Source organism: Asterias rubens, chromosome 8, assembly GCF_902459465.1.
Source record: "Asterias rubens chromosome 8, eAstRub1.3, whole genome shotgun sequence".
In the NCBI taxonomy this organism is placed as follows: Eukaryota; Metazoa; Echinodermata; class Asteroidea; order Forcipulatida; family Asteriidae; genus Asterias; species Asterias rubens.
Genome location: NC_047069.1, coordinates 20754259 through 20777821, shown reverse-complemented (window position 1 = coordinate 20777821; position 23563 = coordinate 20754259). Strand labels below are relative to the sequence as shown.

The following is a 23563-nucleotide window of genomic DNA, read 5'->3' as shown; positions in this document are numbered from 1 at the left end:
ATGTAGGGAATGGTGTCCTTTCCAAGAAAAAACAATGTTCTCACAAAAATGTAGGTTCGCAAGCGAGAAATCCAAGATGGCGGCCAAAAATCAAGATGGCGGCTATTTGTTTGTAGAAACATATAAGAAACGCCTTAAAATGAACAGCTTTATACAAAAATGTTGACCTGTTGCATAAAATTATCATCTGGAAGGATTTCACAAGAACATGGAAAGTGCCTGTTTACAAAATGGCTGCCATTTTGAAGTTAAATAGTGCATTTTTAGCCAAAAATGAACAATTTACTTTAAATACAGTAATTACATGTACAGCTTTTGCATGCAGTGATGAAATTTTGTCGAGTAAATCATAAAGTAGTTAGTTTTCCCTAACTGGCATACATGAACTGGTTTAATATGCTTTGAACAACCAGAAACTGTGGGGATAATGAGCCCCCATTTAGCCCTGGCTAGCCACGCCTCCAAAAAATAAAAAAATGTCAAACATCACATTACAAATGTACTTTCCTGCAATATAATGAGGGGGAAAATATTTTGTGAATTGCATTTTAAAATAGTATGTACAGGTTAAGGTAGGTCTTCATGATGGTGGCTACAGTGTCTGTGTCCCCCCGCCCTTTAGTCCAGGCATTATTTGATATGACCTCGGACAAATTGCAACAGAAAGTCTGTAAACTGTTTCATACCCAGAATTATGTCCTCTATAACATATCAAAACTCTTAAGCAATCCTGGTGGTGGAAAGTGTCATGGCGGCCATTTTTCAAAATGGCCGCCATAAACCCGATATTTCCCAATATCTCCGCTTCTAAATGACTTAGGGCTTTGATTTTAAGTGCTAAACATACATTTTTACTGACAAGGAATCAAGTGAAACGCATTTCGTTACGCTAAACCTGGCCAAAAAAAGAAAAATGGCAGCCATTTTCCAAAATGGCCGCCATAAAACAGACATTTCCAATTATCTCCGCTTCTAAACGACTTAGGGCTTTAATTATAATTGCTAGACATACATTTTCTGGGGCGAGGAATCCAATCATAGCTGTTTTAATAGCTAAACCTGACCAAAAAGCATTATTCTGAGGATATGTCAACTATTTTAATACACTGAAAATAATGACCAAAACTATCTAAATTAGGGTTGCTGTTAAAACAAACTGCATATGCATTGTGTACGACGTACAAGTCATATTATTATAGTACTGCATGTAGTTACCTTAGCCTCAGAGTACCATACTCGATACTTGAACAGAAACATTGATCAATCTTCCTCAAAAAGTCTAGTCATCATCATCACTGTCACAAGCATCTTTGGTTGAGTTCGTACAGGCCGATCCTCTACAGTTGCCACATGCAGTCGAGCACTCTATTTCATGCTTCTTACAGGTGCACTTTAGACTGCTGCAGTCTGTCTGGCAGTTGCAGCGGATCATCTTGAGGAGCTCTTTTGGAGCTGGTGGCAAGTCCGTCTGCACGGGCACGAGTCCTCCACTGCTTTCCCGCCAACTCCAGTCGTCTGGCCAGAGCTCATCAGCTGCAATGCCCTTCCACTGTTGGACCTGGTAGTAGACACGAAGGCTGTGGTGTTTCGCTGCTGCTGATGTGGGCGGCAGACTTTGGGGTTGCACATGAGAAGTGCTGGAGGCGACCTTCTGACAGAACCGCTTGTGTCGCACTACGTTGAGTGACTCTCCAGGTTTCCCATTGTACAGGCATACCATTGCTTTCTCTCCTGCTTGTACAATATCATCCGTGGACGCTGCCTGTCTGTCAAACACATTGGCTTGTTCACGGAAGTGTGCACTGGTTTTAAATTTGTTGAGGGAAGCTCCCTTGCCAATGCCATACAAGCGGGAAGTAGTATCACATCCCAGGAGAGTATGTATGAAGAAGATGTGCTGTGATACATCGGTGCCTAACTGCTGCTTTACGTACTTCATGTTCCAGACACGCGGTTTCTTCACATTCTTCTTTGGCTCGGGTTTGAAGAAAAGGTCACATGACTTGAGGTTGGTGTGGTAGATGAGCAGGATGAGCAGATCTGTGTCATCTCCGATGAGCACAGTATCAGTGGTGGCAGCAGAATCCACTGCCTTCTACACTATGAGGAGATCAGCGTCACCTGCAGCATGATATGTCTGGCAGTTCTGTGCCCGTAGTTTGGTACTGAGCATGTTGATGAAGCGCTGCTTGTTGGTTTTGTTTGCCAGGAATGGTTCATTCTTCATTGTGACCTGCATATCTTCATCAAACGTCACTGTTGCTCCAGCATTCCCTCTCGAACGTCTTTGGTGTGTTGTGTCCTTTGTTGATGTACCATCATAGCCATCAAACATGACTGTTGCAAGTCCATACTTCTTTGTGACATACTCTGTGTATTGCGTGCAGATACATTTGTATGTTGTGCCACGTGCCCATGGAATGCGCTGGACTAGAGCCCCACCATCCAACACGTAGTGGACTTGGCCTGTGATTCCTGGTGCATCGTGTGTCAGGAGTGTCCAGATAGCATCTGCTAGCACTGGCTTCTGTGGCTGTTGGAGCAGCAGTGTGGAATCAAACAGAGCTGGTGGATAACTGCACAGCTCATATTTGAACACAGACTCCAGATCCTCTGTAGCTTTTGCAGCAATTGTCAGTCGCTGGAACAGCAGCTGGGGATCCACCTGTACTGCTTCACCATCAATCTTTACTGCCGATTTCACAGCCAAGGTGATGGCCTGATCCTTTCTCTTGAATGTGTAGTCAGCAGCAATTTGTCCATCCATGTTGGTCAGGATAGCTGTTCCAATAGTTTTCGCTGAGTCCACATTGACTGTGCTGGTTGCATGCACCCCTGTCGAGATGCTGCGCAAGCTCAGATCTGAGCTGAAGGGTGTTCTCTCTTGCAGATAGCTGATAACTGCATGTGTGTCTTTCATGTCACGTGCTTGTCTAGCATTTGTCATGTCCTTGTTTTGTTCACCAGTGTTGTAGTTTACACCTGTGAGCTGCTGCATAGCATTGTTGACATCAGCACACGCAGGCATGGAGAGCAGCCATATGAGACGTTGTTGCTCTGTCATGCCTCGCCCTCTCGTCAGGCCACCACTGGTCTTCATACTCCTCATCAGGACCTGTTCGATGGTGAGATCTACGGACAGACCAGCCCAAAGGCGATTACTTCTTCGGACAACATGTAACCCTTCTTCAAATCGCCGGTATACATCTGGATGTTCATCCCTGAGCTTTGTCATCCGCTGCACATAGAGGTGGACTGATTTGGTGTAGAGGTTGTGCCCAGAGGCTGCCAGGTAGGGCAACATTTCTGACACAGCTTCAATGTGCAACGCCCAGTTGCCAATGCGCTCTGCTCTGATAAACTTCCGTAGTATATCCACCATCTCCATGTAGTGTAACCAGAGTGTGGCAGTCCTAAATGACTTCAAGGATTTGGTTTTGGCCCCGAGGAGCTCCTTGATCCTGGTTAACACATCAGCTTGGCAGAACTCCTCTGCAGACATGGAACCTTCCATCAGGTTCTTGTAGAGGGCAGCAAGTTCATCAAGATCAGTGTTTCCAGTTCCGTCTGCCGTAGGCTCATCATCTAATGGCACTGTTGCCTCATTGGTCTCCTCTACTTCATGTGGCTCTGCAGATGGTTGAGGGAGTGGCATACCAAGTACGTCTGACATAATCAAGGCATTCAGTGCTGCATCAATAAGGAGATGTCCTCGTACTGCTCGTGCAATAGCCTTGCCTGTCATCATGTGTACCACCGCGTTGTCTGCATAGATTAGCTCTAAGACTTCCTGCAGTCCTGATCCAGCCATGAGGTGCCCGATGCTTCCCAAGAAACTCATTTCTGTATGAAAGCCCCCCAGGCGCAAGACTATGTCATTCAAGACACTTCTTGTAGGCTAACTCTCGATGATCATTAGGGCTTTCCACCATAGTGGTTGGTCAAAGGTGATGATGGGCGTAACACCATGGCGACGAGCATGCTCACACACGAACTTCAGTGTAGAGTAGATGCACGTGACATCACTGGGATTCATGTCGATCATTGGGAGAAACATCACCGATGATTTTCCAGGGTGGTCACCATGATGCAATAGCTGCATCAGTCCAGACCATGCCGGTCTTGATGAGGCGAACATGATGGATGTCTTCCAGAGGAGATCAAGGTCTGCTGTTGGATCATTTGCCTTTATGTTCACCAGCTTCTGGTATGTCAGTGTTGTCTTACCACAGCTTTCTTCTTTGTGGTAATGGATAGGGATTCTTCCCACTGTAGATATATCACTGGAGGTGACCTGTGCCCTGAGGATAGGTCTGCTGGTCTTGCTGGCTGGGGTTATGGCAGCAATCATCCCCATACCATGGAAGGTATTGTTACCATCCAGGGTACGGATGATGTGGTCTACATTGTCTGCAGCATACTGGACAAACTCCGAACTGAAGCCAGGTATGTCTGTTCCATGTGACATCACAGCATTCCGTTCAAATCTTTGAACTTCCTGATAAGAGCAGATAAAGCCAAGGTTGTGCAGGGAATCAATCAAAAAGCGTGATGCAAAGTGATGGTGCATTTGGATCCCCAGTCCAATCTGCAATGGAGCCAGTAGAACCTGAGGTCGGGCTGCTTGCATAACTGCTTGCCCAATTGAGGCCATCTTCATGGACATATTCTTCCCGACAAACAATCCTCCAAGCAGCAGCCTTAGGCTTTCTGGCAGGAAATTTAGATTTTCCTCCTTTGACAGCATGTCCCGGTACATCTCATGTGATGTCTTGACACTTTTTATGTCATCTCTGATCAGCTTAGCTGCTGTTTTGATTATTCTCATCTTCTCTTTCTCAGGATCAGTGGCCTGTGCTTGGCCATAGAAATCTTGGAGAACCACCTTCGCTGTGCTCCGGAATGTTACCACGTTTGGCTTTCCATTAACCTCTGTTTGCAAGATTTTGTCTCCAAAGTGTTCATCCAGCTTCATCTTCATGTGTTTGTAGCTATATGCTTGAAGCCCTGATTCTTGGAGATGCTCTTTCATCAGGCTAACTAGGTCGTTGATTGTTATCTGCTCATCATCGTTTTCCTCAAGGAAATGGGCAACTCTGAGAAATGCATCCCCTCGTGTTTCATCTTTGGGTCGACCAAGTTTTTGTTTTTTTTGGCTTTGTTTTGTCGGTCTGATGGACAGTGGGTATTTGCTTTCTGGTGCGGAAGTTAACACTGCAGACCTGGTGATACATCGCATCTGCAGCATGAAGGTCGTGCACATGGAGGACACGGGCTTTGACTGTTTCTGCCCAGGCATCCTTCCTTTCGTCACATGAGTCCAAGATTTTGTCCTTGAATTCAACAGTCCGCACTGGGAATGATCGTAGATCTGTACTTTTTCTCTTGCCCCCGAGCTTCACTTCCTTTCCACAGAAAAGGCAGTCCGTCTGATAGTTGAATTCTCTCTCCGTAGATCGAAGTACAGGTATACATTGGGTAGAGGGGCCTTCTTCTTTTTCCCTCAGTGCCTTGGTGATCTGCTTGGGATTACAGTACTTCTTGCGATAGCCCTCATGTACCTGTTGGCCAGGACGTGTTTGGATCACATCCTTTCTGTCTGCGCTTGCCCTGTTGATGGCGTTGCTACCCTTTACACCAAGTGTTGCTGGTGGTCGCTCCTCACCCACTGCCGGCTTCTTGCAAATGGGACACAGGGTTTGATCCCACTCCATCATTCAGTATGATCTTCTTGCACTTATAGTTGTATGCTGTACTTAGTCTGCAAGTAATTAAGTAAACAATAAACTACCTTGATCTGGGGAAATTCATAAATTCCACTAGAAAAAACAAACAGTTAAAGTCAGATGCGCGTGGCCCTATCACATATATCAAGTCTACTTAAAGTCACTGCCAATAATAATCAAGTTAACAGCTTAAACTTTTAGGTCTACATGTGTACGCTCAAAAGTGTGAAACAAATTTAATTGTTAAATTTTGGTTCTTATCTGTGTAGTCTGCTTCTTTGTTCAAATTACCTCTTTCACCCTATTGTCCTCTTTTGTTATAGGTCTCCGGTTTGAATGTGCACAAACAAACTCACACACACAAAACTATTATTCACATACCCCAATGACCAAATGTTGCCAGTAATAACTAAAGATATTACAAAGCCACCATAATTTATAAAAATCTAGATTAACTTCTCCCTAAATTACTATGCATTGTCCCAATGGGCTCATGTGCATTTCTAACAATATCCCATATAAACATGTAATAGTAACACACGTGTACATTACACATTGCCTATGATACATTGCATGAATTACTTTCACTTATCTTGATTTTCCTTACTTAAAAATCACCCTTTTCCTAAAGATTATAAAAATACAAATTATCATGGTAATGATCTATTACCTTTCAAGAATGTACCAAGTAAAGGATGGGTCTCCACTACTCTAGTTGATTTATGATTATAAGAGATAGAAATCCTACTAAAAATTGGCATCAATTACTGGTAGATAACCTATGTTGCTGATGGTGTGACTGACTTCACTCAGTACCTGGTTACAGCCAGTCCAACTTGGGAGCAGTTCTGACCTCTGAAATAACAGTAAATACAACAATCAATTTAAAATGACAATAACTTAAATCAGATACATATTAAAAACAAACAAATTTGCACTCTTAGAAAAAAAAGGGTGTTTAAATAGTCACAACCGATAATAAGTCTACAACCATTCAGAGATGGGTATTATTGTGTTGTTAAACTTACAAAACAAAGTTGGACAAATTGTTAAAGGCCATTGTAGACAATATAATTTACCTGTAAAATTATTACTCCAATAAAGTTCAAGCAAAACATTAAGTGGGTAAACCAAAATTGATATTCTTGATATGCTCTAGAATTGCATGGGTCTTGGGTTTGAATCCTACCCCAGTAAAGACCTGTGGTTTTTTTTACAAAGAACTTGGGCACAGTACTGAGGATACAGTACCAACACACATATGTGTATATTGGAAAAACAAATTGAATGTTTTTTGTCCCAATGCAAATTTAACATTAAGAAAAAAGAAAGAAAAAAAGTTGTTTTGAATTATGCTCAGGCATGTTTAAAAATTGGAAACAAAATTGTCTTTGTTTTTCGTTGTTGTTTTTCATTATTAGCTGTTTCGTAGCGAAGCGCAGCGAAACAGCTCTTGTTTTTGTTAATTTTTTTTTAGCTGTTTAGTAGCAAAGCGCAGCGAAACAGCTCTTGTTTTTGTTAAAGTTTTTTTTATTTGCCTGATTCAGTACTCGCAATTTTTTGCATAGTTCCCAAAAAACTTTCAGGGATTGAAGGTTATGGTGCAATAATGATCTTAAAGCAAGGATGTCATGATGACGTCAGCACTGGTCACGTGACGTCATCTTAAAGGTGTTTTATGTAAAATGTTTAAAAATTTATATCAAATCAGCGAAAAGAGACCGTAAGTTCCTGTTTGCGGGATTATGTAGGGATAAATTAGGTCTTTCTTTTATTTTGTGTGCGTGACCTCACATGACCTCTACTTCCGGTCGTAATGGGCCAAAAACGGAAGTGCCCTGTAACTCAAAAGTGGTAAAAGTTATGAAGTTGCTTTCCAAGGACGAAAGTGTCTAGCAAGGGTGGGCAGTTCAAAAAAAATATTGATGACGTAACAAATTGCAACAGCGCCCTCTAGCGGCAGGTTGAAAACTCGTCAAAATGGACTTTTTGAAGATGTGTGTGGTGAAGTTTTTTGTAATCACTTCAAATTTTACACACACGTTAACTGTCAGGCAGCGATCATATGTGTGAAGTTTCAGATCAATGACGTCATCGGGGGTCACGAGACGCGACCTTAAAGGTGCACTTTTTGAACTAATATAACTCCCTAAGTGATTATGCGATCATGTTGAAACTTTGTAAGTTGTTGGATATTGACAAGTTCTTTACAAATGTGAAATGACGTCATGATGACGTCATCAAATGAATTTTTATGATTTTTTCCATTTTTGCACCTTTAAATCATAAAATGCTATCCGAACATGGTATAATCCAAATTATTTTTTTTAATAGGTTGGATTGGTCATAACTACTTTTATGCAAAGAGAATTTCAAATTAAGTGGACAAAAATTGAAAATTTTCTTAACGAAACAGCTCTGCATTTGTGCACAAATGCAATAATGTCTATTTGTTTTTTTTATTTGTCTGATTCAGTACTCGCAATTTTTTGCATAGTTCCCAAAGAGCAATTGCAATGAAACTTTCAGGGATTGAAGGTTATGGTGCAATAATGATCCTAAAGCAAGGATGTCATGATGACGTCATCAGCGGTCACGTGACGTCATCTTAAAGGTGTTTTATGTTAAATGTTTGAAAATCTATATCAAATCAGCCAAACGAGACCGTAGGTTTCGGTTTGCGGGATGTGGTAGGGATAAATTAGGTCTTCATTTTGTTTCGTGTGCGTGACCTCACATGACCTCTACTTCCGGTTGAAACGGGCAAAAAACGGAAGTGCCCTGTAACTCAAAAGTGGTAAAAGTTATGAAGTTGCTTTCCAAGGACGTAAGTGTCTAGCAAGGGTGGGCAGTTCAATAAAAATATTGATGACGTCACAAATTGCAACAGCGCCCTCTAGCGGCAGGTTGAAAACTCGTCAAAATGGACTTTTTGAAGATGTGTGTGGTGAAGTTTTTTGTAATCACTTCAAATGTTACACACACGTTAACTGTCAGGCAGCCATCATATGTGTGAGTTTCAGATCAATGACGTCATCGGGGGTCACGTGACGCGGCCTTAAAGGTGCACTTTTTGAACTAATATAACTCCCTAAGTGATTATGCGATCATGTTGAAACTTGGTAAGTTGTTGGATATTGACAAGTTCTTTACAAATGTGAAATGACGTCATGATGACGTCATCAAATGATTTTTTATGATTTTTTCCATTGTTGCACCTTTAATTTTTTTTTTATTTGTCTGTTTCAGTACTCGCAATTTTTTGCATAGTTCCGAAAAAGCAATTGCAATGAAACTTTCAGGGATTGAAGGTTATGGTGCAATAATGATCCTAAAGCAAGGATGTCATGATGACCTCATCACTGGTCACGTGACGACATCTTAAAGGTGTTTTATGTTAAATGTTTGAAAATCTATATCAAATCAGCCAAACGAGACCGTAGGTTTCTGTTCGCGGGATGTGGTAGGGATAAATTAGGTCTTCATTTTGTTTCGTGTGCGTGACCTCACATGACCTCTACTTCCGGTTGAAACGGGCAAAAAACGGAAGTGCCCTGTAACTCAAAATGGTAAAAGTTATGAAGTTGCTTTCCAAGGACGTAAGTGTCTAGCAAGGGTGGGGAGTTAAAAAAAAATATTGATGACGTCACAAATTGCAATAGCGCCCTCTAGCGGCAGGTTGAAAACTTGTCAAAATGGACTTTATGAAGATGTCTGTGGTGAAGTTTTTTGTAATCACTTCAAATTTTACACACACGTTAACTGTCAGACAGCCATCATATGTGTGAAGTTTCAGATCAATGACGTCATCGGGGGTCACGTGACGCGGCCTTAAAGGTGCACTTTTTGAACTAATATTACTCCCTATGTGATTATGCGATCATGTCGAAACTTAGTAAGTTGTTGGATATTGACAAGTTCTTTTGAAATGTGAAATGACGTCATGATGACGTCATCACATGATTTTTTATGATTTTTTCCATTTTTGCACCTTTAAATCATAAAATGCTATCCGAACATGGTATAATCCAAATTATTTTTTTTAATAGGCTGGATTGGTCATAACTACATTTATGCAAAGAGAATTTCAAATTAAGTGGACAAAAATTGAAAATTTTCTTAACGAAACAGCTCTGCATTTGTGCACAAATGCAATCGTGTCTAGTTTTTATTTTTTTTTTTTATTTGTCTGATTCAGTACTCGCAATTTTTTGCATAGTTCCCAAAAAACTTTTAGGGATTGAAGGTTATGGTGCAATGATGATCTTAAAGCAAGGATGTCATGATGACGTCATCACTGGTCACGTGACGTCATCTTAAAGGTGTTTTATGTTAAATGTTTGAAAATCTATATCAAATCAGCCAAACAAGACCGTAGGTTTCTGTTTGCGGGATGTAGTAGGGATAAATTAGGTCTTCATTTTGTTTCGTGTGCGTGACCTCATATGACCTCTACTTCCGGTTGAAACGGGCAAAAAACGGAAGTGCCCTGTAACTCAAAAGTGGTAAAAGTTATGAAGTTGCTTTCCAAGGACGTAAGTGTCTAGCAAGGGTGGGCAGTTCAAAAAAAATATTGATGACGTCACAAATTGCAACAGCGCCCTCTAGCGGCAGGTTGAAAACTCGTCAAAAAGGACTTTTTGAAGATGTGTGTGGTGAAGTTTTTTGTAATCACTTCAAATTTTACACACACGTTAACTGTCAGGCAGCGATCATATGTGTGAAGTTTCAGATCAATGACGTCATCGGGGGTCACGAGACGCGACCTTAAAGGTGCACTTTTTGAACTAATATAACTCCCTAAGTGATTATGCGATCATGTTGAAACTTTGTAAGTTGTTGGATATTGACAAGTTCTTTACAAATGTGAAATGACGTCATGATGACGTCATCAAATGAATTTTTATGATTTTTTCCATTTTTGCACCTTTAAATCATAAAATGCTATCCGAACATGGTATAATCCAAATTATTTTTTTTAATAGGTTGGATTGGTCATAACTACTTTTATGCAAAGAGAATTTCAAATTAAGTGGACAAAAATTGAAAATTTTCTTAACGAAACAGCTCTGCATTTGTGCACAAATGCAATAATGTCTATTTGTTTTTTTTATTTGTCTGATTCAGTACTCGCAATTTTTTGCATAGTTCCCAAAGAGCAATTGCAATGAAACTTTCAGGGATTGAAGGTTATGGTGCAATAATGATCCTAAAGCAAGGATGTCATGATGACGTCATCAGCGGTCACGTGACGTCATCTTAAAGGTGTTTTATGTTAAATGTTTGAAAATCTATATCAAATCAGCCAAACGAGACCGTAGGTTTCGGTTTGCGGGATGTGGTAGGGATAAATTAGGTCTTCATTTTGTTTCGTGTGCGTGACCTCACATGACCTCTACTTCCGGTTGAAACGGGCAAAAAACGGAAGTGCCCTGTAACTCAAAAGTGGTAAAAGTTATGAAGTTGCTTTCCAAGGACGTAAGTGTCTAGCAAGGGTGGGCAGTTCAATAAAAATATTGATGACGTCACAAATTGCAACAGCGCCCTCTAGCGGCAGGTTGAAAACTCGTCAAAATGGACTTTTTGAAGATGTGTGTGGTGAAGTTTTTTGTAATCACTTCAAATGTTACACACACGTTAACTGTCAGGCAGCCATCATATGTGTGAGTTTCAGATCAATGACGTCATCGGGGGTCACGTGACGCGGCCTTAAAGGTGCACTTTTTGAACTAATATAACTCCCTAAGTGATTATGCGATCATGTTGAAACTTGGTAAGTTGTTGGATATTGACAAGTTCTTTACAAATGTGAAATGACGTCATGATGACGTCATCAAATGATTTTTTATGATTTTTTCCATTGTTGCACCTTTAATTTTTTTTTTATTTGTCTGTTTCAGTACTCGCAATTTTTTGCATAGTTCCGAAAAAGCAATTGCAATGAAACTTTCAGGGATTGAAGGTTATGGTGCAATAATGATCCTAAAGCAAGGATGTCATGATGACCTCATCACTGGTCACGTGACGACATCTTAAAGGTGTTTTATGTTAAATGTTTGAAAATCTATATCAAATCAGCCAAACGAGACCGTAGGTTTCTGTTCGCGGGATGTGGTAGGGATAAATTAGGTCTTCATTTTGTTTCGTGTGCGTGACCTCACATGACCTCTACTTCCGGTTGAAACGGGCAAAAAACGGAAGTGCCCTGTAACTCAAAATGGTAAAAGTTATGAAGTTGCTTTCCAAGGACGTAAGTGTCTAGCAAGGGTGGGGAGTTAAAAAAAAATATTGATGACGTCACAAATTGCAATAGCGCCCTCTAGCGGCAGGTTGAAAACTTGTCAAAATGGACTTTATGAAGATGTCTGTGGTGAAGTTTTTTGTAATCACTTCAAATTTTACACACACGTTAACTGTCAGACAGCCATCATATGTGTGAAGTTTCAGATCAATGACGTCATCGGGGGTCACGTGACGCGGCCTTAAAGGTGCACTTTTTGAACTAATATTACTCCCTATGTGATTATGCGATCATGTCGAAACTTAGTAAGTTGTTGGATATTGACAAGTTCTTTTGAAATGTGAAATGACGTCATGATGACGTCATCACATGATTTTTTATGATTTTTTCCATTTTTGCACCTTTAAATCATAAAATGCTATCCGAACATGGTATAATCCAAATTATTTTTTTTAATAGGCTGGATTGGTCATAACTACATTTATGCAAAGAGAATTTCAAATTAAGTGGACAAAAATTGAAAATTTTCTTAACGAAACAGCTCTGCATTTGTGCACAAATGCAATCGTGTCTAGTTTTTATTTTTTTTTTTTATTTGTCTGATTCAGTACTCGCAATTTTTTGCATAGTTCCCAAAGAGCAATTGCAATGAAACTTTTAGGGATTGAAGGTTATGGTGCAATAATAATCCTAAAGCAAGGATGTCATGATGACGTCATCACTGGTCACGTGACGTCATCTTAAAGGTGTTTTATGTAAAATGTTTAACAATTTATATCAAATTAGTCAAACGAGACCGTAGGTTTCTGTTTGCGGGTTGTGGTAGGGATAAATTAGGTCTTCATTTTGTTTCGTGTGCGTGACCTCACATGACCTCTACTTCCGGTTGAAACGGGCAAAAAACGGAAGTGCCCTGTAATTCAAAAGTGGTAAAAGTTATGAAGTTGCTTTCCAAGGATGAAAGTGTCTAGCAAGGGTGGGCAGTTAAATAAAATATTGATGACGTCACAAAATTCAATAGCGCCCTCTAGCGGCAGGTTGAAAAGTTTTTTGTAATCACTTCAAATTTTATACACACGTTGTCTGTCAGGCAGCCATCACATGTGTGAAGTTTCAGATCAATGACGTCATCGGGGGGCACGTGACGCGGCCTTAAAGGTGCACATTTTGAACTAATATAATTCCCTAAGTAATTATGCGATCATGTTGAAACTTGGTAGGTTGTTGGATATTGACAAGTTCTTTTGAAATCTGACATGACGTCATGATGACATCATCACGTGATTTTTTATGATTTTTTCAATTTTTGCATCTTTAACACATAAATTGCTATCTGAACATGGTATAATCCAAATATTTTTTTTTATTTATGTCACATTGGGCAAATTGCTTTGAATACCCAACAAATTTATAACTCAGTTGAGAAATTTGAAAATTTTAATGACCAAACAGCTCTGCATTTGTGCACAAATGCAATTTAGCTCTAGTTGTTTTTTAGTTTATCTTGGTACTCACGTTACAATGCTTGGCGAACCAAAGTGCTTGATCGATCATGCTGTACTCCTCTTGGGCATCTGACATCCTACCATCCTACCATGATATGTCAATTGTGATACAGACAAATTACAAATTAACGTAAATAACACTTTTATACAGCGCTTTTCACACCAAAGGGCGTCTTAATACGCGACAATCATAATACCCCTGGTCACTGGGCCATTTAGTTAAAACCATCAGCTAGCCTGTGCAACAAATATGCGCTGCTAAAGCCCGATTCATACTTCCTGTGAATGTGAATGTAAATTTGACGCCACAACCCTCCTTCGCAGCGATATTTGCAAGTGATGAGTTGAGCACAGTTTAACTGCTGCGAGTTATTCGTTGCAAATTTGTGCACAACATTCGCTTCGCATTCACATTCGCAAGAAGTATCAACCGGGCTTATGTCTTCACTGTTCCTGTAAACCTTCAACACACAAGGCTTACTTAAATTATTATTATCAATAAATACTGCCCCTCCCCCCAAAACACAAAAAACAGCAATATCTTTTAAATTTAATTTACATAAATCTTGTTTACCTTGGAACTGTACTGGGCCATGCCTCTTCTTGCCAAAGTATTCGGGGATGTCAAGAGCTGGTGGGTCAACTGTGCGTTTTCTACTACGCATCAATGATGGAGCCTCAGGTTTCATCTGTGTTGGATCTGTGCTGACTCTTTGGATGATTATCCCGTTGGTGCTGTGTGTAGTTCTTTTTCCTGCAAAAATACATGCATGTAGATGGATTTGTTATTATTGAATCAATTTGTTCATGTCCATGCATGCATACATGTACATCTGTTTGATGCATGTCAATGTCCAAAACATCAACAATTACCGGTATATTTCTTTGCTACAGAAAAACAGCTTCCTTCTTGAAAAAAATTTCATTTGGTTATTCCAAAGGTTAACTTTATGCTGAGGAATAAGGTCATCTTCTCGAAAAAATGTTTGTGGTAAAATACACGTATAAGTACATGTACTTATCTTCAAGTACACGCTAATCCTCCAATCAGATTCGCAGAATAGAGTGGTGATAAAAACCTATATTGCACGGCTAATATCACTACCATGCGTATTGTGTGTTCGATGTCACGCGCCAAATTTGCTTGAAGATAAATACGTTATCACACGCGCGCTCGTGGAAATACGGAAAATATAGCGCGTCTGCGTCCCATATCCAACTAGACTTTCGGCCTCGTTGGATATGGAACGCAGAAGCGCTATATTTTTCTGTATTCCACTCGCTCTTGTGTGATAACTTTCCATGGCAACAATAAACAAATCTAATTTGTGTCACAATTTATGAGAATAGAGAAAAATATTACCTGTCAACGTTTCTTCTCCAAAATCATTGTTGTCCCACACCAATGTAGTAAACATGCTGCCGTGGAACCCTGGTGGAACACCGTTGCCAAGTTGTAGTTGTTGGGCAGCCAGAGCAGTGTCATGCTCCAGACTAACAGAGTGCGAAACACAGTGCCCAAACCTATTCAGCAGTTGCTGAAGCTTTGATGAACCTGTCAGGTGTCGTAATGTCATTCCAAGAGCCAAATGCTTTGGCATCAGCTTTCTTCCTTGCGAGGTTAGTGTTATCATGTCCTGGGCTATTGAAAGTATCTTCACTTTCTTGCTACTTGAACATATTTGAACACGTTCTACTGAGAAGTCGTTATGAAGCCCAGTGCACCATGAAAGAAAATTATACAGGAGAGGTGGCACAATGTCCATGCAGTTCGTTTCTGTCATATTACTGGAAGTTGGAGGCCAATACTTAACTGATGACGCAGCATTCAATATATTTTTGAGAACAAGTGCTGACCTGTACATCAAGGCAGTTTCGTCATGTTCGGTGGAAGACTTCTCTTGCTGGTGACAGTCTTCATCGGTGGTGGTAGATGACTGGTCACTCTCGGTCTCAGACCCACTATCTTGAAAGCTTAACGGTATCACTACTTTGTCCTCATCAGTTGGGAAAAATACAAATTCACACGAAGTTGATTTGGGCTGCGTGTATTGAAGTTGTGGGAATTTATTCAATAGTCTTGCCTTCAGCTGCGAGTTTCGGTATGTTGTTATGTCAACCAACTCGGTTTTACTCGCTATATTCTTGAAGAGTCTGGTCAGCGTGTTCATTTTCAAGAGTTCCCCACCGCCAACAATTCTCTTCTCTATAACTTCATCACAAAAGCAATCAAAGGATTGTGATAGAAAGCGACTGCATGTGGGCCTACCCTCATAAGCACATTTTGTATAAAGTTTGTAGCATGATGCATGGTAGCGGACTTCAATGCATACTGGGTCAAGACCCTTCACCTGCAGCAGTATCGGCTGATCGTTCTTGGCAGATGCTGCTTCCAAAAGCTTTGCTGCATTTGTCTCACATGTGACTAGATGCTCAAGTTTTCTCTTCCTGGTTGACTTTTCAACGATGGTTTTATTTTCAAGGCATAGGCCTATTATGCACACTTCAGGGAGTACATTTTCTGATCTACGGGGAACGTTACGGTGAGCTTTCACTTGAGACCTTAACACATGGAACCCCTGTTCATTATTTTCATCTTCCTCATCATTACATGTATCTACTTCTACTTGCAATTCGATAACATCTTCCTTCAATCGACCCTTCTCTTTCCTTTGAAGCCCATATCCAATAGCACTTTGGTAGCACTTTCTATGATAACAGTACAAATCTTTCTTTCCTATGTCAAATTCCAAGGCAACTTTCTTCTCTAAACCATCTAACTCTTTCCATATACTTACACAATCGATAACTTTATCCCAAGATGACTCTTTAAATGCTATAGGCCCCTAACAGGTTCAAATTCATCATTTGTTACATGACAAACACACTGCAACCCCTCCATTATCTGGCATCCATGTTGTAACAAACAAACAAACAATCTCACACTCGTTTCCATGGGTAGTGAGTTTATGTGTGCCAAAGTCCCATAGTAACATTTTCGTGATATTTGGGAACAAGGTTGTAACTCCAATAATTTTGCTAAAAAAAGGGCTTAGAAAATCGCTTTTTTTAAAGAACCAAACCATACTTTGAACTTGAACATTGTTAATTATTCATTATGAATACCTTCTCTATGATATTATGACCTAAAACCTTCTTCACGCATGACCCTGACAGCATTTTGACAGAATAAATGGCTTGGGCCCATGGCCTATTTGGATAACTCTTTTTCTGTCGTCAGTAGAATGGGCATCAATGAACTCGGCGGTCTTATTCTGTGTCCATAGAAGTACACCTTGCATGGCAAGGGCTGTCATGTTCGGGCTCTTTCGCTTAAGGTAGTAAATCCCAGCGAAAACACGCTCTGCCGCGACATTGTCCTTAGGGCAGGTGGAAGTAGCCTGGCGGAGGTCTTCTACTGGAGTATGTTACTTACCTCCAGGAAGATGGTCCTCTAATTGCCTTCTAATACAAACATACATGTTATGTAGAATAAGGCTGATAGCTTGTTTGGTATTAAATTCTATATCTTTGTTTACCTCTGCATAGAGGGCTTTGTGAACTGCATCTCCAAAAGGAACAAAATCTGAAAACATGATGGCACTGTCATTTACAAGCTCTTGTGGGTCAACCATCCACTTCTTCACTGCATCATGTAATTGTGTGTAGTAGACACCAGTGTCCATTACAGAATTTTCCCTCTTATCTAACATTGTCATTAGTGGCTGCGTAATGTGGGAATTTATCATTCCCATAGCGCGTATTCCTCCGATGATAATTTGATCATCCAAATCAAACATTACAGAGCGGATGAGTTGATTCTTTTGTTTGGCTTGTGGAAGTGATTCATAAGCGTTCTGAATATGTCCTTGATGAAAATGGTAATATACAGCAGAGGCGTTTTCAAATGGTATATTAAAGCGGTTTCCTCGGTATGCCTTAAGCTTACTTTTTTCACCAACACGATCCAAGGAGTCGCGAAATTCAACAGGAGCACCAGCCTGAGCATTCGCATCTGGGCCAAACGCCTCGCACACAGTTCTAACTGCTAGAAGTGTAGCTGACACTTTACCTCTGTTCCACAGCAGATGCTTCTCTCTCCCAATCTTTACCTCTGTTCCACAGCAGAGGCTTCTCTCTCCCGATCTTTACCTCTGTTCCACAGCAGATGCTTCTCTCTCCCAATCTTTACCTCTGTTCCACAGCAGAGGCTTCTCTCTCCCAATCTTTACCTCTGTTCCACAGCAGATGCTTCTCTCTCCCAATCTTTACCTCTGTTCCACAGCAGATGCTTCTCTCTCCCAAGCTTGTTCCCACTTGACTCTACTGACTCCCAATCATAGAGTGCAGATCCTGCATACTCCTGTAAATTCAAGACAACATGCTTGCCACAGTACAAGTCATTGATTGCAGCCATATTTTCTTTTGTTTCACTGCTTAAAGTATCCCAACTGTCAACCAGCATAGGTAGTGCCTTTGCCCGCCATTCTTCCAAAAGACGGACAAACTTTTTGTTCACGATACAGCGATCAGTCATGGTGTTTTTCATTTTGAGCAACAAGGCATTTACTTTTTGTTCGTTGTTTGCAAAGTCGCTTAGAGTCAACAGTTCTTGGACAGAGCTGATCGTTTCCTCTAAAAGAATAACAGCATTCTCAGTTCGAACCTCTTGATTTGTGTCCTAAAATATCTGCATACATATCTATGCAGGCATAATATTCTTCCCGCTTTAGTCTGACTTTCAATTTATTTGCCCTCGGGTAAAATAAAAAAAACTCTCATTGAATAATCTAAAAAGTTAACTGTTGTACTTAATGAAATGTTCCTACTGTCTATATACATGTATGCTAGTGGTGTGCTATTTTGGCTAGATGTAGCCAACTGAGTGTACCATAACTATTTGATGGACACTAAATCCCACTCACTATAGGCACCTGTACCTGTCATTGAGAATATCTGCCCAACTGAGAATGCCATTCTGGGTTTGTCACAATGGTTTAATATTTTAGCCACATGTAGACAGATTAGCACTTTAGTTTTAGTTTAGTTTCATTAGACTTTACACTGGCATAAAAATATAGAAATACAAATCGATACATAAAGAAATAAAGAATCAAATTAGCTATAAAAAATACCAAGCCAGTGAGTGACGAGGAGGAACAGGTGACCAGCACCTCTACAAAGCCGTCCGGCCACAAGAAATGTCCCCTGAAACCCACCCCACAGCAAAAAACCACCCAACCCACTGGAAAAAAAAGAGAAAAAAAAGAGAGGGGGGCGCTTTAAGGCGGGACTGACAATTTCCTTCAAAGCCATGTCATTAAAGAATGCATGTAACTGTGGGATAATAAAGAAGTTAACCAATCCAGCAAGCAATCCAAAAGTTTAGGAACAAATGAGAATGTTCAACTTAACTTCTTATCAATGCAAAAAGGACACATCCCTGGCAAGCTATTTTGGCTAGATGTAGTCAATTGAGTTTACCAGAAGTGAGATTCCAAATTCCACTGAAGGCCCATTATACCTGCACCAATAATGATGTACTGTAGTGGTAGTTCTAATTCAGCTAGATGTAGCTGATTGAGACTGCCATGCTTATTTTAGCCACTCTAGTCATAAAAGGATGTGTAGTTTCACAATAACTTCCTGAAATGGCAGGCCGGGCCTGAATATGTGGCTAAATCAGCATTCAGAAGTAAAGGTTGCCCATCGCAACACCAAAAGCCACTACATAGCCGCAGCCATCAACTCAGACATGCGTGTATTGCATGTTTTGTTGCAGAATATGTACACGTACATGTTACCTCCTAACAAGGAGGACACCACTGTGTTCCTTTCGTGCTACATGTATGTGTTGTGGTATACTAGTTTGGCCAGGTGTGGCTGAATGAGAATTCCAAAAATGTATGCAAAGAAATTGCTTGCTGGATCATTTTGATGTTAGATTAGTGAAGTATCTATGAAAGACAAGCTAGTTTGGCTAGATGTAGCTACCTGAGCGTGTCAATAAAGATAAGGAAATCAATGTCCATTAATTTGAATCATTTAAGATTAATGAAGGTACAGGTGCAAAAACCAATTATCACTTAAATAAAATCATTTTTGGGACCAGATGAAATTGGGTTTGATTTCCTCGTACTTAAATCATGACTTGCAGGACATGTTTTCATTAGGGTACAAATTTTAGGTGCAAACTCCTGGAATTGCCTTTCAACCTTATTTCACCTGAACGTGATCAGAAATATTTTGACAAGTCCAATGTGAGCCAAATGAAGATTTCAGGAGAGCTTGAACTCACTGATTTGAAATACAATTGAAGAAGTGTTAGCAATTGCTCAATGATTATTAAATCTGCTATTCCAATGGCATCTGCTGTGGTGTGTGTTTTTGTACCTGTTATGGGTTTTTATTTATGGTTTGATAACTTGGTTATGATGGGTTTCCTGATGACGGAGGGTGTCATGTTCTTCCTGACCCTGTGATCATGTGAAACCTTTCTTGGTAGTTGAGACGCAAACCACTGAAGTTCTGTGTGAAGTCTTTATTAATATATAGGTGAATCCCTTATGGATGATTTTGTAAGTGTAAAGGTTGGAGAATGTCTCTACCAGACAACCCTAACATATCTAAAAGGAAAGACACATTGCTGGCAAAGATGTTTGGTTCTTAATTCCTCTCTAAGAAATATGTGGATGAGAACTACCTCATATAGACGGGGACGGCTTGATGTACAGACACATCTTGAGCTTCCTATGAAGATCTTGCCTCTGCCTCCCGGAGGTCTTCAAAGAGTGGGAGTTTTTTTTTCAAACTTTTCCCAAGTTCAATATTTTTTAAGCAATAGTGAGAGCTGTGAATTGTTTCTTTAACATTCTTATTGGAGCCCAATGTACATTCATTTATAACTCTGGTTTGGGAGAGTTTTGTGTTGTACCTTTTTTGTAAAATCTGAAAGAACAAACTATATCTTTTATTTAAAAGAAATACTTAACCGTGCACATATCTGTCCTCGAATTGATGCCGTTTTCTTAGACTTGTCTAAGGCGTTTGACAAGATGCCACACGGAATCCTGCTTGAGAAACTGGCTCTAAAATTTAACATACAATCTTGGTCAATCGTCAGCAGCGTGTCATTTTTCAGGGTAGTTCTTGCTCTTGGGTGGATGTCTCATCTGGTGTTCCACAGGGAAGTGTCTTGGGACCAATTTTGTTGAATTTGTTCGTTAATGACATTACTGACAGTGTTCATGTTCATTCTAGATGTGTTCTTTTTGCAGACGATGCTCTACTCTTTCGAGTTATTGGTTTTGATTCAGACGAGCATCGTCTGCAGACAGATCTTAATAGCCTTGCTAGCTGGTCTTTGCGTAACAATATGATTTTCAATCCTGTCAAAACCAAAGTTATGCATGTTACCCGTAGCAGAAATCTCCATCCTCCTATTTATACTATGGGCAACGCCCCCCTAGATTCCACCTCCTCCATCCAGTATTTGGGCATTACCATCAGCTCTAATTTCACTTGGAACTCTCATATTAATGCAATTGTGTCTCGTGCCAATCGTTTGCTAGGTTTTATTTGTTCTGTTGCGGGTGGTGCTTCCACTAAAGCCTTTTTTACTTTGTATAAATCCCTGGTCCTTCCTATTCTCGAATATGGCATCCCCTGCTGGGCGCGCACACAGTCTCCCAACTTCAGCAACTTGAACGTGTGCAGCGCACTGCTAATCGAGTCGCCCTAAAACAACGGCGCGGTCAGATGCCATACGAGGATAGACTGGCCAGCTTAACTGGTTGTCACTTTCATCCCGTAGAGATTTCTTGATGTGTTCATTCATATTTAAATGCTTACATGGATTGTGTAAATGTGAAGCCATCATGGAAAATGTTTTTATCAACCCCCGTCATCCAGAATCACTCACATTTCGTCACCTGCCTGCTCGCACCTAAGCTTTGTTTCACTCTCCCTCTCGCAGTTTTCCCCGCCTTTGGAACACCTTTTCTCCTCCGATTAGGGACTCGGCCGTTACAAAACCCTTATTTATTTTCTTGCGTGAACTCAAACTGTCCTTCCATTCTAGTAGTTAATTCCCTTTTCACAGTCTGTGCTTCCTCTGCCTTTTTGGTCATGTGCTCTGGGCCTATGTAGTGTAGTGTACAGTATAGTTTTAGTCTTTTGTAGTTTTGTATACTTTTCATTGTCCGTCGCGTCCTGTCACTTTCCTTTGTTAGGCTATGTGTGGGGCTGCAAACCTGCGGGTAATAGTGGTTCATTCTACTTTTGCAGCCCCTGACCCACATGGCCGTTTCTTTTGTTTGGTTTTTGCATTAATTTTGGTTCGTCTTCGGTTAGTTGTATTAATGTTGTATTGGCCCTTTTAAGTTGTTTTAAGTTGTTATTTGGTGTATTTCTTGTGTTTGCTTTCATGTATTTTTGTACATATTTATTATGTGCTGTTGTTATACATATTTTTGTGCATTTTGTGTTGTTCTGGTCAAATAAATAATAATAATAATAATAAAGACACCAGCCCTGAGGTACACAATGTTAAAAAGAGTCCATGTTGGTCACTGTAATATTGACCGACGAATCGTCATTTCAATTGTTCATTTAATAAACGTACTGCTGAGAGGGCCAAATGAGTTTGCATAAGGCTTAGTGTTAATCCTTTCTTTTGAATTGTTCATATTAAGCGGCGGTCCCAACCGGACGTACTTGCAAGTGCGTGCTGTCTACTTGCAAAAACGTGGGCAAGATTTGGGGATCCGTACGTGGTGAGTACCGCCTCGGATGTACGGATTTGGGAGCACGCAGACACGATGAGCACTTTTAGTGCATGAGGAACTTTCGCTGCGTTCGGGTTACGGATTCACCCCCAGTACGGGTGACGCGCGTGCCCTCTACAGCCAATGTGTGCACAGCGCACTGACTCCGTAAGTCTCTTAATTTTTTTCCAATGGTCACTTGCACGAGTAAGCACGTGCTCCACACGTTGTGTGCACTGATTTCTGCAGTATTAAAAAAAATGAGCCGTCGGACGATTGCCATCATTTCGTCTCAAAGATGCTGAAGAAGACACAGAAGAAGCAAAAAAAGCAACTGATACAGCTAGAGAAGATGAGAGGGCCAGAGAGGAAGAGGAGAGGAAGAGCGAAGAAGAGTCGGATGGTGACGCCAGAGAGTCTGATCATGAGGAGGGTGCTGCTGGTGGATTGGAGATGGGGGTCACAATAAGAACAAAAAGGAACCATTTTACTATTTGTTTGACACAATTAACTTCTACATGTTTATTCACACATGAATACATAAAATTAAATCATGAGTTCATGGAATAGAGTTAATAAAATTAAATCATGAGTACCATGAGTTCATGTGCTCAAACAACCCGGCCATGGTAGGCGGCTAAGTAGAGAACTTTAATAGTCCGCGAAATAGTTTCTAAATACACAACTGTACATGTTACATGTAATATATTATGGTACAAACATGTAATCATTCATTTTTTAAATTTCAGAACATGTTAGTTGAAGAAAGGAAACTTATTAATGTGTAAAACTTATTTTCACTTTCAGCTGAAGTTCGTCCTGTATATACCCGCCACCCCCCCCCCCCCCCCCAGCATCAGTGGAAAACTCACGTTCATCACACTTGCACGCACTTACAAAATGCAGGTGAGTAAGGACTTCGTACGTGACCAGCACGTGTAAGTACGGCCTCCATACGATAACGTGACAATCGCAAGATTAACGTACGTTGTAAGCACGTTGTAAGCACGTACAACTCACTTACCACCTGCGCAACGTATGATGCGCGCAGGCCACATACTTACACCTTGCGCAAACGGTGCGAGTGACGTGCGTTGACGTACTCCCTCCCTGCTCTTGCCACTCCCTCCCCACATTTTCTGAAAAACGTGGTTGCCATGGCCTCCCAAAAAAACGTACGGACAAGAAACACGCACGGTGGGTTGTGACCGAGGCTTAAAGGGCGAGTTTCATCCGAAATCATTATTTTAAATATTTTTCAGCATGAGACATTAGGTGGTCCATCTTGTCAGAACTCCTTCAATATGTTGATTACGCTTTCACTAT

General features: G+C 40.6%; 1 pseudogene; it reads right to left on the bottom strand.

Annotated features, from left to right (window-relative positions):
• Positions 1-1279: 1279 nt before the first annotated feature.
• LOC117294047 lies at positions 1280-2393 on the bottom strand (annotated as a pseudogene).
• Positions 2394-23563: the final 21170 nt, after the last annotated feature.